The sequence below is a fragment of the Salmo trutta genome, chromosome 39 (assembly GCF_901001165.1).
Source record: "Salmo trutta chromosome 39, fSalTru1.1, whole genome shotgun sequence".
Classification (NCBI taxonomy): domain Eukaryota; kingdom Metazoa; phylum Chordata; class Actinopteri; order Salmoniformes; family Salmonidae; genus Salmo; species Salmo trutta.
The window spans coordinates 9,333,089-9,349,425 of record NC_042995.1 but is presented as its reverse complement, the minus strand read 5'-3'; the positions used below and the strand labels follow the sequence as shown (position 1 = coordinate 9,349,425).

The 16,337-nt window shown below is 41.0% G+C and overlaps 1 long non-coding RNA gene across 1 annotated transcript; it reads right to left on the bottom strand.

Annotated features, from left to right (window-relative positions):
- Positions 1-3,519: 3,519 nt before the first annotated feature.
- LOC115179574 (uncharacterized) lies at positions 3,520-11,529 on the bottom strand. The gene is made up of 3 exons (XR_003872953.1): positions 11,286-11,529; positions 6,781-7,029; positions 3,520-3,576 (listed from the first exon to the last, which is right to left on the bottom strand). It is a non-coding gene; the product is annotated as an uncharacterized LOC115179574 (long non-coding RNA).
- Between the last annotated feature and the right edge of the window lie 4,808 nt (positions 11,530-16,337).

The window sequence follows — 16,337 nt, the reverse complement described above, 5'->3', positions numbered from 1 at the left end:
GCCTCTGACCAAGGCAGTTAATCCACTGTTCCAAGGCCGTCATTGTAAATAAGAATTTGTTCTTAACTGACTTGCCTAGTTAAATAAAGGTTCAATAAAAAAGTGTCTACTAGCTCATTCCCACAGAATACTGCAGAGGAACAACCCGGTCTCAGAGCAAAAACATATTATATATTACAAACACATCCGTGCCACTCCATTTAGTATGTTAGGTTACATTACATTGGCCTACCAATAAAACTGAACTAAAATATAAACTAAACATCTAAAGTGTTGGTTTCATGAGCTGAAAAATAAAAAAATGCAACAATGTTCCATATGCACAAAAAGCTTATTTCTCTCAAATGTTGTGCACAAGTTTTGTTTATATCCCTGTTAGTGAGCATTTCAGCCTTTGTCAAGATAATTCATCCACCTGACAGGTGTGACGTATCAAGAAGCTGATAAAACAGCATGATCATTACACAGGTGCACCTTGTGCTGGGGACAATATAAGGCCACACAACACAATGTCACAGATGTCTCAAGTTTAGGGAATGTGCAAGTCTCATGATGAGGAATGTCCACCAGAGCTGTTGCCAGAGAATTCAATATTATCTCTACCATAAGCCACCCTCCAATGTCCTTTTAGAGAATTTGGCAGTACATCCAACCGGCCTCACAACTGCAGATCACATGTAACCACGGCATCCCAGGACCTCTTCACCTGCAGGATTGTCTGAGGAGGGGGGGGGCTGAATAGTATTTTGTCTGTAATAAGACCTTTTGTGGGGAAAAACTCATTCTGATTGGCTGGGCCTGTCTCCCAAGTGGGCCTATGCCCTCCCAAGTCCCACCCATGGCTGAGCCCCTGCCCAGTCATGTGAAATCCATAGATTTGGGCCTCATTTATTTATTTCAATTGACTGATTTCCTTATACGAACTGTAAGTCTTGAAATTGTTGCATTTAGATTGTTGTTCAGTATAATATGGACTGTAGGACGTATCGTATGTTATGAATTACAATTCGTATGTTATTTTACACATTGCTATTCATACAATGTTACGAACTTGTAATATGTATGATATGTTATGAATTCCAATTTGTTGTTGCTAACGTTAGCTAGGTTAGGGGTGAGGGGTTTAAGGTAGAGTTAAATGGGTTTAGGGGAAAGGTTAGCTAACATGCTAAGTAGTTGCATGCTAAGCTAACATGCTCAGTAACAGCAAAAAAAGTAGTAAGTAGTTGAAAAGTTGCTAATTAGCTAAAATACTTAAGTCCTCCTTGATGAGATTCAAGCACACAACCTTTGGCTAGACGTTTGAGATACACGCCCACCCTTCTACAGAGCAGGAGTAAGGTGTGTTTTACGTTGGTGTGTTAAGTTGCTCTGGTGAGAGAAACTCACCCCACAGTCAGAGCAGAGGTAAGGCTTCTCTCATGCGTGTGTTCTCTGATGAACTTTTAGCTCAGTTGATGTTTTGAAGCATTTTACACAGTCAGAGCAGGAGTATGGCTTCTCTCCTGTATGTATACGTTCATGTGATTTTAAGTGGGAAAGTTGAGTGAAACTAATTCCACAGTCAGGGCAGAAGAAAGGCTTCTCTCCTGTATGTATACGTTCATGTGATTTTAAGTGGGAAAGTTGAGTGAAACTAATTCCACAGTCAGGGCAGAAGAAAGGCTTCTCTGCTGTGTGTGTTCTCTGATGAACTTTTAGCTCATTTGATGTTTTAAAACATTTTCCACATTCAGAGCAGGTATAAGGCTTCTCTCCTGTGTGTGTTCTCTGATGAACTTTTAGCTCAGTTGATGTTTTGAAATCTTTTACACAGTCAGAGCAGGAGTAAGGCTTCTCTCCTGTATGTATACGTTCATGTGTTTTTAAGGTATACAATTGGGAGAAACTCTTCCCACAGTCAGAGCAGACGTAAGGCTTCTCTCCTGTGTGTGTTCTCTGATGAACTTTTAGCTCATTGATGTTTTAAAACGTATTCCACAGTCAGAGCAGTAATGAGGCTTCTCTCCTGTGTGTATTCTCTGATGAACTTTTAGCTCAGTTGATGTTTAAAACATTTTCCACAGACAGAGCAGTAGTAAGGCTTCTCTCCTGTGTGTGTTCTCTGATGTACTTTTCGCTCAGTTGATGTTTTGAAGCATTTTACACAGTCAGAGCAGTAGTAATGCTTCTCTCCTGTGTGTGTTCTCTGATGTACTTTTAGCTCAGTTGATGTTTTGAAGCATTTTACACAGTCAGAGCAGGAATAAGGCTTCTCTCCTGTGTGTGTTCTCTGGTGAACTTTTAGATCAGTTGACGTTGTGAAGCATTTTACACAGTCAGAGCAGACGTAAGGCTTCTCTCCTGTGTGTGTTCTCTGATGAACTTTTAGCTCATTTGATGTTTTAAAACATTTTCCACAGTCAAAGCAGAAATAAGGCTTCTCTCCTGTGTGTGTTCTCTGATGAACTTTTAGATCAGTTGATGATGTGAAGCATTTTCCACAGTCAGAGCAAGAGTAAGGCTTCTCTCCTGTGTGTATACGTTGGTGGGTTGTTAAGGTGCCCAGATGAGAGAAACTCACCCCACAGTCAGCACAGACGTAAGGCTTCTCTCCCGTATGTATACGTTCATGTGTTTTTAACGTATGCAATTGGGAGAAACTCTTCCCACAGTCAGAGCAGGAGTATGGCTTCTCTCCTGTATGTATACGTTCATGTGATTTTAAGTTACCCAATTGGGAGAAACGTTTTCCACAGTCAGAGCAGTAGTAAGGCTTCTCTCCTGTATGTATTTGTTGGTGTGCTTTTAAGTTGGTCTTTTGAGAGAAACTCTCCCCACAGTCACAGCAGAAGTAAGGCTTCTCTCCCGTATGTATATGTTGGTGTGTTTTTAAGGTACCGAGTCGAGAGAAACTCACCCCACAGTCAGAGCAGGAATAAGGCTTCTCTCCTGTGTGTGTTCTCTGATGAACTTTTAGATCAGTTGATGTTGTGAAGCATTTTCCACAGTCAGAGCAGACATAAGGCTTCTCTCCTGTGTGTGTTCTCTGATGAACTTTTAGCTCATTTGATGTTTTAAAACATTTTCCACAGTCAGAGCAGTAATGAGGCTTCTCTCCTGTATGTATGCGTTCATGTGTTTTTAAGTGGGAAAGTTGAGAGAAACTAGTTCCACAGTCAGAGCAGAAGAAAGGCTTCTCTCCTGTGTGTGTTCTCTGATGAACTTTTAGCTGAGTTGATGTTATAAAACATTTTCCACAGTCAGAGCAGTAATAAGGCTTCTCTCCTGTGTGTCTTCTCTGATGAAGTTTTAGCACCGTTGATGTCGTGAAGCTTTTTCCACAGTCAGAACAGGAGTAAGGCTTTTCTCCTGTATGTGTTCTCTGATGAACTTTTAGCTTAGTTGATGTTTTGAAGAATTTTCCACAGTCAGAGCAGGAGTAAGGCTTCTCTCCTGTGTGTATTTTTAGGTGTATTTTTAGCTTTGATAGAAATGGGAAAATCTTTTCACAATGTGGGCAGTGATGAGACCTCTTAGCTCTGTGATCTTCCTGCTGTTGCTCTCTGGATGTAGAGAATGTCTCAACATGGTGTCCTGTGTGAACATCAGAAGAACCAGTCAGTTGGTGTGATATACATGTCAATCAAATGTATTTTATGAAGCCCTTTTAACATCAGTAGTTTTTCAAAGTGCTTAACAGAAACCCAGCCTAAAATCCCCAAAGAGCAAGCAATGCAGATGTAGAAGCACAGTGGCCACAAAAAAATTCCCTAGAAAGCAGGAACCTAGGAAGAAACCTAGAGAGGAACCAGGCTCAGAGCGGTGACCAGTCATTCTGCCCCTGAACAAGGCAGTTAACCCACTGTTCCTAGGCCGTCATTGAAAATAAGAATTTGTTCTTATTTGCCTAGTTAACCTGTTTGGGCGCATGTCCAAATGCTAGTGGGACACGTACGACAACATCCGGTGAAATTGCAGAGCGCGAAATTCAAAATACAAAAATCGAAATATTAAACATTCATGAAAATACAAGTGTCTTACATCATTTAAAAGCTTCATGTTAATCCAACTGTGTTGTCAGATTTCAAAAAGGCTTTACGGAGAAAGCATACTACGCGATTATTATACCTTTGAAGATCTTCCTCTGTTTGCAATCCCAAGGGTCCCAGCTACACAATGAATGGTCGTTTCGTTCGATAAGTCCTTCTTATATCCCAAAAATGTCAGTTTAGTTGGCACGCTTGATTCAGTAATTCACTCGTTCAACATGCACACAAACGAATCCAAAAAGTTACCAGTAAAGTTGGTCCAAACAACTCAAACGATGTTTCTAATTAATCCTCAGGTATTCTAATAGCTAAATAAACGATAATATTTAAGACGGAGAATAGTGTGTTCAATAGCGAAGATAAATAACGAAGAGCGCGCTCTCGTTGATACGCGCAACATGACTACTTTTCTAACAGGGGACACCTTGGAAAAACTACCAATAGTTATTCATTTTTCAAAAAACAGGCCTGAAACCCTTTCTAAAGACTTGACATCTAGTGGAAGCCATAGGAACTGCAATCTGGGTCCAATCTATTTGTATATGCCATAGGCAAGCATTGAAAAAACCTGTGACCTCAAAAAAAAAAATCCTGATGGATTTTCCTCTAGGTTTTCGCCTGCCATATCAGTTCTGTTATACTCACAGACATTAGAAACTTCAGAGTGATTTCTATCCAATGCTATCAAGTATATCACGGGTGATAGTTAAAAAACTCATCACTGTATCTTATATCAACGTGGGTTGGGCCTCTCTATCTGTGAGGCGACAGCAACATGCTCTCTTGTTTATTTATAAAGCACTTCTTTTAAAACTACCTCCATATATATCATCATTCATTTCCACTAGATATACTAATTTTAAAACCAGATCACAGATGTGGATTACATTAGAGACTCCTGCGGTCTCCACAGAGTTGGGTAGGACTGCCTTTAGTTCCTTTGCACCTTATTTATGGAACAAACTGCAGATCCAACTTAAGTTAGACACTCTGGTGTCCCTTGCCCATTTCAAAAATGTTATGGAGGATCGATATGATGTTGTCTGTGATTGTTTCTGTTGAATTGTGTCTTTATTTTGTATGTTTGAAATGTTCTTGTCTGTATGCCTAAAACTGTACATGTCAACATGTTTACACAGGGCACAGCCATAAAAGAGATCCAGGTCTCAGTCCTGTTTTCCCTGTTAAAATAAAGATTTAAAAAATATTTATATATATGCATATCCTAGCTTCTGGGCCTGACTAACAGGCAGTTTACTTTGGGCACATCAGTCATCTGAAATTCCGGACAATAACCCAGTATGCTAAGGAAGTTAAATAAAAAGTTTTAAAAAAAATATATAAAAACACTACCATTAGTGGTGAAATAAATAAATTCAAAAGTTTGGGGTCACTTGCAAATGTCCTTTTTGAAAGAAAAGCAAATTTTTTGTCCATTCAAATAATGTCAAATTGATCAGAAATACAGTGTAGACATTGTTAATGTTGTAAATGACTATTGTAGCTGGAAACGGCTGAAGATCTCGCTACTCCCTTCACAGAACAGAGCAAACTGGCTACAATCGTAGACTACGTGTAACAACGTCAGCCCAGGACCTGAGGTGGGTCTGGCTGCCGAGTGGGTGGGCCTATGCCTTCCAAGGCCCACCCATGGCTGCATACCTGCCCAGTCATGTGAAATCTACAGGTTTGGGCCTAATTCATTTCAATTGACTGATGTCCTTATTATACATATATTTATTACATTTAACCTTTATTTAAATAGGCATGTCAGTTAAGAACAATTCTTATTTACAATGAAGGCTTTCCGGGTAACAGTGGGTTAACTGCCTTGATCAGGGGCAGAACGACAGATTTTTACCTTGTCAGCTCAGGGATTCGATCCAGCAACTTTTCGGTTACTGGCCCAACGCTCTAACCACTAGGCTACTTAATGTTTCCTTGGGCAATATTGCCAGATTTTCATAAAAACAGCCAAACACATTCTCTCGTTCTCTCTCACCAAATGTTGCGCGAGGCAAAAGAGTAGGCTAGGTGAGCATCAATCGCTAGTTCGGTGCAGCAGACTGCAGGGGTGTAGTGCTGCAGGAGCGATGAGCCGCCACAATGGTGTTTGTTTAGTAAAGTTAGATCAATGTCTTGGACGATCACCTAATGATTAATTAGTAGTCCACATAACCAAATATTATAGCATAACATTACTGTTACAACAAAAACAACACCTCATTTCTTACGAGATTTTAGGATGGTTTGCTGAATCGTCCCAAACTCAACACCGCGCGACATTAGGCAGAATGTGCTTTGATTAAACAAAATACAGGAAGTCTATATAATTTAACACCATCTGCTCTAATTTGCTCACCAAACAGTAATTTAAGAAGATTTAAATGCATATTCACATGAAATTGATTGAGATCAAACAATTGGCATGCAGACGCAGCTTGGTCATTTCACTGGTAAAAACATTAAGAATTATAATTCAATATTGACAGTGATGATGTCATGGCCTATTTTGAAATTAGGTATGCCTAACTTGGTGATTGAGGGTATTAAACATTTCAACGTTCTTGACACAATGTGTGGGCATAGGCAGGCGTTACATGTTTACATTTTTTTGCTTCGCTGTGAAGTCTTGAGTGATTCAGGGATGTGTGATGTCAGAATTACAGAATTCAACCTAGCAATAGATTGGGTCATAACTTATGAAGATCTAATTTATGAAGATAACATAGATAGAACCAGCTCTTACCACGACTAACAGTTGTCCTAATCTTCTCCTCCTCTTCTTCATCTTTAATGTTGACATTCAGCTCCAGTGTTTGACTGCAGTCTTCCAGCTTCACTGATGTCATCTCTGGATCCTGCAGTGCAAACTGGGCTCCACTGTCACAATCAGGACCCAGTGACTGTAGGTTTGGACTCAGTGAGGAAGGAGAGAGGAGGGCTGGGTTTGTCCTCACTGTTGATGTTACCGGCCTCAGACTTAATTCTAGTCGTCCTGTAGTAATAAAGACAAACGGACACAAAAGATATTGTCTCGACAGTTCTGGCACTTTATTTTGTAAAAATATATTCTCTTTTTTCTTGTTCAATTATCTCATTTCAGTAGATCAGGTAGCTAATCCTTAACAAAACATTCACTCACAGACACAAAGTAAACATTTTAAATTGCACAACATAAGTGCAGTTAATCTATAGTAGATTTCCTCAACTCACATAAATGCATAAAATGACTCAAAAACCATTTAGTAAGGTTGCAGTATGTTTTAGGCAGCACTATGTACTATTTTCCTGAATAACCTTGTCTTCACTGTATTATTTCACTCACATAAAACGATTGTATTTCCCATTCACACCCATAGTAAGAATGATCAGGGGTCGTACAGTGGCAAGTCAAAATTCAAGGACTTTTTCAGGCACTAATATTTATTTACTTTAAGCCCCGTGTGAAAACCCTGAACTATAGATAAATATAGAAACAACTGAATGTGTCTGAATATTAGTACACATGTAAAGAACTGATAATCATTACATTCAGCTTCAAAACTGTAGTGCAACTGAAATGTTCTCTCTCTGATGAGGCACTACCTGCCTGAAGTCCGTTGATGCAGACCTCCTATGGTATCATGGAGGTCCGCAAACAAACGTTTAAGGTTCATGTCTGTCTAATTCAGTACTAACAAAATAAACCAAGAAATCCCTATTAACCTCTACCACACCCCCCTTCCCAAAAACCCTCCCACACCCCTAATAAACTTTATCAATAGATCCCTTTCTGTGTTTGCAAACATTGGGGTTTATATCATGCTGAGACAATCCACCCTTAGGTTATCCAGCTTATCAAATACCATGCCAACAGTAATATCTGTTACCACCAACAACTCTGCTGAAGTTTACAAGATAACTTTAAACCTGGTATTTCTGCTTTACACAATCCAAGTTGTTGATAACCTACCAATGAAAGCTATGAAGTACATTTTATTCACTATTAAAGTATCCTTCGTCACAGCGCATTTATGGGCACAAGATTTCTGAACAGGCCTCGAAACCATGTCAGGACTAGTAGGAAGACCAGTTCTGACAGAAGGTCCTCTTACTACGGGACCAGCCATGGAAGCTCCATCAGTCTGACAGTAGGTCCTCTTACTACGGGACCAACCATGGAAGCTCCATCAGTCTGACAGTAGGTCCTCTTACTATGGGACCAGCCATGGAAGCTCCATCAGTCTGACAGTAGGTCCTCTTACTACAGGACCAGGCATGGAAGCTCCATCAGTCTGACAGTAGGTCCTCTTACTACGGACCAACCATGGAAGCTCCATCAGTCTGACAGTAGGTTCTCTTACTACGGGACCAACCATGGAAGCTCCATCAGTCTGACAGTAGGTCCTCTTACTACAGGACCAACCATGGAAGCTCCATCAGTCTGACAGTAGGTCCTCTTACTACAGGACCAACCATGGAAGCTCCATCAGTATGACAGTAGGTCCTCTTACTACGGGACCAACCATGGAAGCTCCATCAGTCTGACAGTAGGTTCTCTTACTACGGGACCAACCATGGAAGCTCCATCAGTCTGACAGTAGGTCCTCTTACTACAGGACCAACCATGGAAGCTCCATCAGTCTGACAGTAGGTCCTCTTACTACAGGACCAACCATGGAAGCTCCATCAGTATGACAGTAGGTCCTCTTACTACGGGACCAACCATGGAAGCTCCATCAGTCTGACAGTAGGTCCTCTTACTGTGGGGCAGTGCCCCTGTGACAACAATTTTGGACCCCCTTGTGGCCCCCCTAAATGTGGTGTATGAAATACTTTTTACATAACAAATTTTTGCTATCGTTCTTTTTTTACATCCGTTATTAGACAGTGACAACGCGGAACACAAATGATTATGAACATGGTCTTTTGCCTGCTAATGCAGTGAAGAACACAATATGATACCAATAACGTCTAATGTAACTGGCCCCTCTAACAGTACAACTGGCCCCAGCTTGGCCCCCCAGTTGAAATGGTCTAGAACCACCACTGCTTACAGTCTCTGCATATCATGACGGATTCTATATCTCTGAGCATCTCTCTGCACCTGGCATCCACCAAATGCTGCTCTGTGTGTCCTCCGCACAATTGCAACACTTAACCGTCACATTGCTCCAACATTCACCGTAATCATGTTCCCCACCACACTTGGCACATCTTTCCACTCAACAGCTACATGTCCCATTCTTTGGTATTTAAAAACACTGATGATTCACCGTTGCTGCTCCAGTTTCAACTGTTCCGCTATAGAACCTTGACCTGTTCACCGGACGTGCTACCTGTCCCAGACCTGCTGTTTTCAACTCTCTAGAGACAGCAGAGTGGTAGAGATACTCTCAATGATCGGTTATGAAAAGCCAACTGACATTTACTCCTGAGGTGCTGACCTGTTGCACCCTCGACAACCACTGTGATTATTATTATCTGACCCTGCCGGTCATCTATGAACATTTGAACATCTTGGCCATGTTCTGTTATAATCTCCACCCAGCACAGCCAGAAGAAGACTGGCCACCCCTCATAGCCTGGTTCCTCTCTAGGTTTCTTCCTAGGTTCTGGTATTTCTAGGGAGTTTTTCCTAGCCACTGTGCTTCTACACCTGCATTGCTTGCTGTTTGGGGTTTTAGGCTGGGTTTCTGTACAGCACTTTGTGACATCAGCTGATGTAAGAAGGGCTTTATAAATACATTTGATTAGTTGATTGATGAGGCTGGGTCAAATTTTCTGACATTGAAGCTAAGGAATACAATTCTGTACTTTCCAGACAAAACCTTCTCAAACCTCAACAGCACTGATAACCTTCACTTCTTTAACCCTCTTTAATACTGATCAACCTTTAGGCTTCAACCACTCTGTCTCCCTTCACATGTTCTTTAACAATATTATCCATGGACATTGATACTGGGACCTCAGAGATTACTCCCTTCAATTTAACATGGCTTCTGAGTTTCGTCCCATTATGATTTTCTGAGCTTCGTCCCATTATGATTTTCTAGTTGAAGAATCTTCTCTTGCTGAACCTGACTAGCACAAGATATTAACAATCTACCAATTTCAATTTTTTTATTCATCTTTATTTAACCAGGTAGGCTAGTTCAGAACAAGTTCTCATTTACACTGATGTGGCCCAGTTTACCTTCACCTCTCTTTATGGCCTTGGTGAATCAGATAGGGTGTAAATGAGGCCCTGTGGTCTCCTCAAACACCATCCCAACTTTCCACTGTGACACATTATTACTCTAGCTCCCTACCTTGGGCCTCTTTAGAGTTTCTATACTACATGCGCCACTGCTTCCAGTATCATTATCTCTGTTCTTACTATGTCTTTCCACTACAGACCATTCACATTCTAGGCCCTCATCCTCCCGCTCCATATCATCAGAACTGTCCCCCACATTGACCGCATTCCAGCACAGCTGTTGCTTCTCAAACTGTCTCTCCATTTCCATTGTTTCAGGGGTGTCAAACTCATTCCATTGAGGGCCGAGTCTCCACTGGTAAATTTTTTTCCATTCAATTAAAACCTAGACAATCAGATGAGGGGTGTTCCTTTCTAATTAGTGACCTTAATTCATTAATCAAGTAAAGGTGGAAAGAAAACCCGCAGACACTTGGTCCTCCATGGAATGAGTTTGACAGGTGCTCTGATTCATCTGCATTAATCGACGCCATTCCATGCAGTTGGCCTCTATCTCCAAATGGTGAAGGATAACTTCAGTTAGCTTCCCTCTATTTTGACACTCCATCACACAGCCTCATGTCGCCATTTCACCACGAGCAAACTCCTAGAAAGACGACCGAAACCGTTGAAACCGCCATTTGACTAGCCACCTCCGAACCATCCTGATCTCGCGAGCTTACATTAAAGAAACAGTGTATGTAAACTCGCGAGATCAGGATGGTTCGGAAGAGGCTATTTACCAGCTCATAAACATTTTACACAAAACCAAGAACATGTAAAAACGAACTCAAATAAGTGGAATCTTTATCAAATTACTTTATGTTCAGACAATTCTGTTAAGACAAACCCAAAGTCTAGCTGTGTGACTTGTAAAATCGTTTTTAATCACGTTCTTCACTCACTCGGGTTGACCCCAAAACAACACATACAATTAAAACCTTTACCAAACGTGATAATACCTTGACGAATTTGTTACCTAGCATATTATATATTATTTCGACATTAGAAAGTTTAAACGTGCTTTTACATACCTACAATAATACATTTGAAACGGACACAACCCCTATCGACATAACAGCATAGTTCTGTCGTTTTCTACCCGGAACTTCCTGTTCCCCACAACGACAATACAACAGCGTCATCTTCTTCTCTGGTACACTGACATTTACACAAATATAACCTGTCTGCCGCCACCTACTGTACGGGTAGTAAACTGTAGAAAGAAATACATGTCCATTGTGGATATAGGGAGGGGGGACAACGACATCAAAACAAAATACAAAAATAGATAAATAACATCCCACTACTTCAGTCACAGTCCTATTCAAATCACATCCCTACACAGTCTCATGGGCCTCGTAGGGAGGAACATCTTCAGTCACAGTCCTATTCAAATCACATCCCTACACACTCTCATGGGCCTCGTAGGGAGGAACATCTTCAGTCCCAGTCCTATTCAAATCACATCCCTACAAAGTCTCATGGGCCTCGTAGGGAGGAACATCTTCAGTCACAGTCCTATTCAAATCACATCCCTACACAGTCTCATGGGCCTCGTAGGGAGGAACATCTTCAGTCCCAGTCCTATTCAAATCACATCCCTACAAAGTCTCATGGGCCTCGTAGGGAGGAACATCTTCAGTCACAGTCCTATTCAAATCACATCCCTACACAGTCTCATGGGCCTCGTAGGGAGGAACATCTTCAGTCACAGTCCTATTCAAATCACATCCCTACACAGTCTCATGGGCCTCGTAGGGAGGAACATCTTCAGTCACAGTCCTATTCAAATCACATCCCTACACAGTCTCATGGGCCTCGTAGGGAGGAACATCTTCAGTCACAGTCCTATTCAAATCACATCCCTACACAGTCTCATGGGCCTCGTAGGGAGGAACATCTTCATCTTCTTTGGCGGGGGAGTAGAGTTGATTCAAGCGTTCTGACCTCAAGCATCCAAGCTAACTGGTTAACATTGGCTAGCTTGCTAGCTACTTCCAGTACAAATGAGAGAACTCTGACCCATTTTACTCGCCTTAGCAGAGCTGGTTAGGCTGTGTTCATGTTATCCAGAGCATTGGTGACTTTTATCTGTGCTACAGGCAACAATTTAATTACATGTTTTTTGCCGACGTTTACTGACACCGGCCGTATTCAATGATGTTGAACGTTCGTTTTTCATCAATTATTCTTCCCTCTGGCAGCCTCAGACCAGAGTGCTCTGAAATCGGAGAATATAGCCAGAGCGAATTTAGGAACGCACCCTGAGTGTTGGTGTGAGCCCCTGACTATCCGTACATTTAAACTACAATAAAATCGTGCTGTCTGGTTTGCTTAATATAATGAAGTTGAAATGATTTGTACTTTTTCTTTTGATACTTAAGTATATTTTAGCAATTACATTTACGTTTGATACTTATGTATATGTTAAACTAAAATACTTTTAGACTTTTACTCAAGTAGTATTTTACTGGGTGGCTTTCACTTTTACCTTGATAGGAAAGGACTCAAGTATCTTTACTTTTACTCAAATATGACAATTGGGTACTTTTTCCACCACTGCCTGCAATGCTTCCAATGTTAATTCCTGAACTCCCAAAAACCTTTCAGCTGCACGTACAATTAATCTTTACAATCGGTATCCTTCAACTGGTAAATTACATTATGAATCTCAACAGGCTGCGGGACATCCACTGCCATAGCTTCCTCAGCACCAATCGCTCTTTCAACTATTTCCAGCGCCTCCCAGTAGGAGAACTGCTGTACAGTTTCTTGATGTGGATGTTCCCTGATATTTTAAAAACTGACACATGCCATTGGTCAGTTCCGGTTTTATGAAACTGATGGAGACTATTTGTTAAAAAAAGTATTTATTAACTAGGCACATAGCATACATAACAGGTTAGGATTATTCAAGTGGCAGGTTAGGATAATTAAAGTGGCAGGTTAGGACAATTAAAGTGGCAGGTTAGGATCATTAAAATGGCAGGTTAGGATAATTAAAGTGGCAGGTTAGGATAATTAAAGTGGCAGGTTAGGATAATTAAAGTGGCAGGTTAGGATCATTAAAATGGCAGGTTAGGATCATGAAAGTGGCAGGTTAGGATAATTAAAGTGGCAGGTTAGGATAATTAAAGTGGCATGTTAGGATAATTAAAGTGGCAGGTTAGGATCATTAACGTGGCAGGTTAGGATCATTAAAGTGGCAGGTTAGGATAATTTACGTGGCAGGTTAGGATCATTAAAGTGGCAGGTTAGGATAATTAAAGTGGCAGGTAAGGATCATTAAAGTGGCAGGTTAGGATAATTAAAGTGGCAGGTTAGGATCATTAAAGTGGCAGGTTAGGATCATTAAAGTGGCAGGTTAGGATAATTAAAGTGGCAGGTTAGGATAATTAAAGTGGCAGGTTAGGATAATTAAAGTGGCAGGTTAGGATCATTAAAGTGGCAGGTTAGTATCATGAAAGTGGCAGGTTAGGATAATTAAAGTGGCAGGTTAGGATCATGAAAGTGGCAGGTTAGGATAATTAAAGTGGCAGGTTAGGATAATTAAGTGGCAGGTTAGGATAATTAAAGTGGCAGGTTAGGATCATGAAAGTGGCAGGTTAGGATCATGAAAGTGGCAGGTTAGGATCATGAAAGTGGCAGGTTAGGATAATTAAAGTGGCAGGTTAGGTGAATTAGCGTGGCCTGTTAGGTGACTGAGGTTAAGGTTAGGAAAAGGGTGAGGGTTAGGGGTTTGTTTACCATGTAGGTTTGGATAACTAACGTGGCAGGTTATGATAATAAACGTGGCAGTTTAGGAGACTGAGATTAAGGTTTGGTTAAGGGTTAGGCTTAGCTACAACACTACGGTTCTGGGGGGGGCTCTGTGACAAGAATTTTGGACCCCCTTGTGGCCCCCCTAAATGTGGAGTATGAAATAATTTTTACATAAGTAATTTTTTGCTATCCCCAACGCTAAACAAACGGCCACGGACTAAGGGGGAGCATCAATTAGTGTAAACGTGCTATCATGAAACACCCGATATCAGAGAACGCCCCTAATTGCGGTCTGCAATTACACCCTTCTCGGATCAGGGGCCAGGCTTCCAGTCTATAAGCATGTTTTCCACTGTACTGAGGGCATTTTCGGTACTGCAGTTCAGCTGAAGCACGACCCAATTCCCATTGACGGCCCCCATAGCGAAGTCACATAAAAAAAAAACGTGATTTTTTTTTTTATCATCAAGTTTGTAAACAAAACATCTATTGAATTATTCAAGTAATTGCCTTAGAGTCAGATTTTTTTCCCCATCATTCACAGCCAAAGTTAACCATTTTAGATTCATGCTGTGAGGTGGGTGAGCTTATGCCACATGCAGATGCTGAAGGGAAAACACACCTCTTGACCTGCATGCTCATAATGTAGGTCAAAGAGCAGGCCTCGTCTCATAGACTAGATTAACATAGTAAATATAAATCTGGGACCTCTCAAAATAGTATTATGTTACGTTTTTATGGTTACATAAGACAGATGGTTACTTAATAAATGGAATTGGTGGTGCTGTACTGTAACAGCGAGCTGAGCCAGTTGAGAGTATTGACACCAGAGATATAGTGTTGGTGACTGTGTGCTCCTTCATTAGTTTAGTGTTTTTTATTCATTTATCTGAGAGGCATGAGGCCTGTGTGGTGTTGCACTGTTAAAATCATCCCAGTGTGGAGATGAAACACCTATGTGTTGCAAAGCCACATGCTCTGTCCTCTCTGTTCTACCTAGGTGTTTTAATGTGGATAATACAGAGATAATACTAATACAGAGATAACCACTGATCTACCTAGGTGTTTTAATGCGGGTAATACTAATACAGAGATAACCACTGATCTACCTAGGTGTTTTAATGTGGGTAATACAGAGATAATACTAATACAGAGATAACCACTGATCCAACGAGGTGCTTTAATGTGGGTAATACAGAGATAATACTAATACAGAGATAACCACTGATCTACCTAGGTGTTTTAATGTGGGTAATACAGAGATAATACTAATACAGAGATAACCACTGATCTACCTAGGTGTTTTAATGTGGGTAAAACAGAGATAATACTAATACAGAGATAACCACTGCTCTACCTAGGTGTTTTAATGTTGATATTACTAATACAGAGACAATACTAATACAGAGATAACCACCCGCTCTACCTAGGTGTTTTAATGTGGGTAATACAGAGATAATACTAATACAGAGATAACCACTGCTCTACCTAGGTGTTTTAATGTTGGTAATACTAATACAGAGATAACCATTGGACATGCATTTTCCATTATGCCATTGTGTTTATCACTTCAGAACCTTACATCTGTAGTTTGAAGCATATACAGGGCATTATATAAGACCCCTTGACTTTTTCCACATTTTGTTACGTTGCAGCCTTATTTCAAAATGCCTTTTACCCTCGTCAATATAAACACAATACCCCATAATGTTAAACCGAAAACAGGTTTTTAGAAATCTTAGCAAATTTATAGAAATGAATACCTATTTGGTAAGTATTCAGACCCTTTGCTCTGGAGACTTGAAATTGAGCTCAAGTACATCCTGTTTCCATTGATCATCCTTGAGATGTTCTACAACTTGACTGGAGTCCACATGTGGTGAATTCAAATGATTGGAAAAGCACACACCTATCTATATAAGGTCCCACAGTTGACAGTGCATGTCAGAGCAAAAATCAAGCAAATGAGGTCGAAGAAATTGTCAGTCGAGCTTCGAGACAGGTTTGTGGTGAGGCACAGATCTGGAGAAGAGTACCAAACATTTCTCAAATCTCTGTTGGCTGGGCTCCCCGCTTGTGCCGTCAAACTCCTGCCCCACGTTGGGCGCAAACCTTTTAAGGGCTCCTGAGTGGCGCAGCGGTCGAAGGCACTGCCTCTCAGTGCAAGAGGCATCACTACAGTCCCTGGTTTGAATCCAGGCTAAATCACATCCGACCGTGATTGGGAGTGCCATAGGGAAGCTCACAATTGGCCCAGCATCGTCCGGGTTTTGCCGGGGTAGGTCGTCATTGTAAATAAGAATTTGTTCTTAACTGACTTG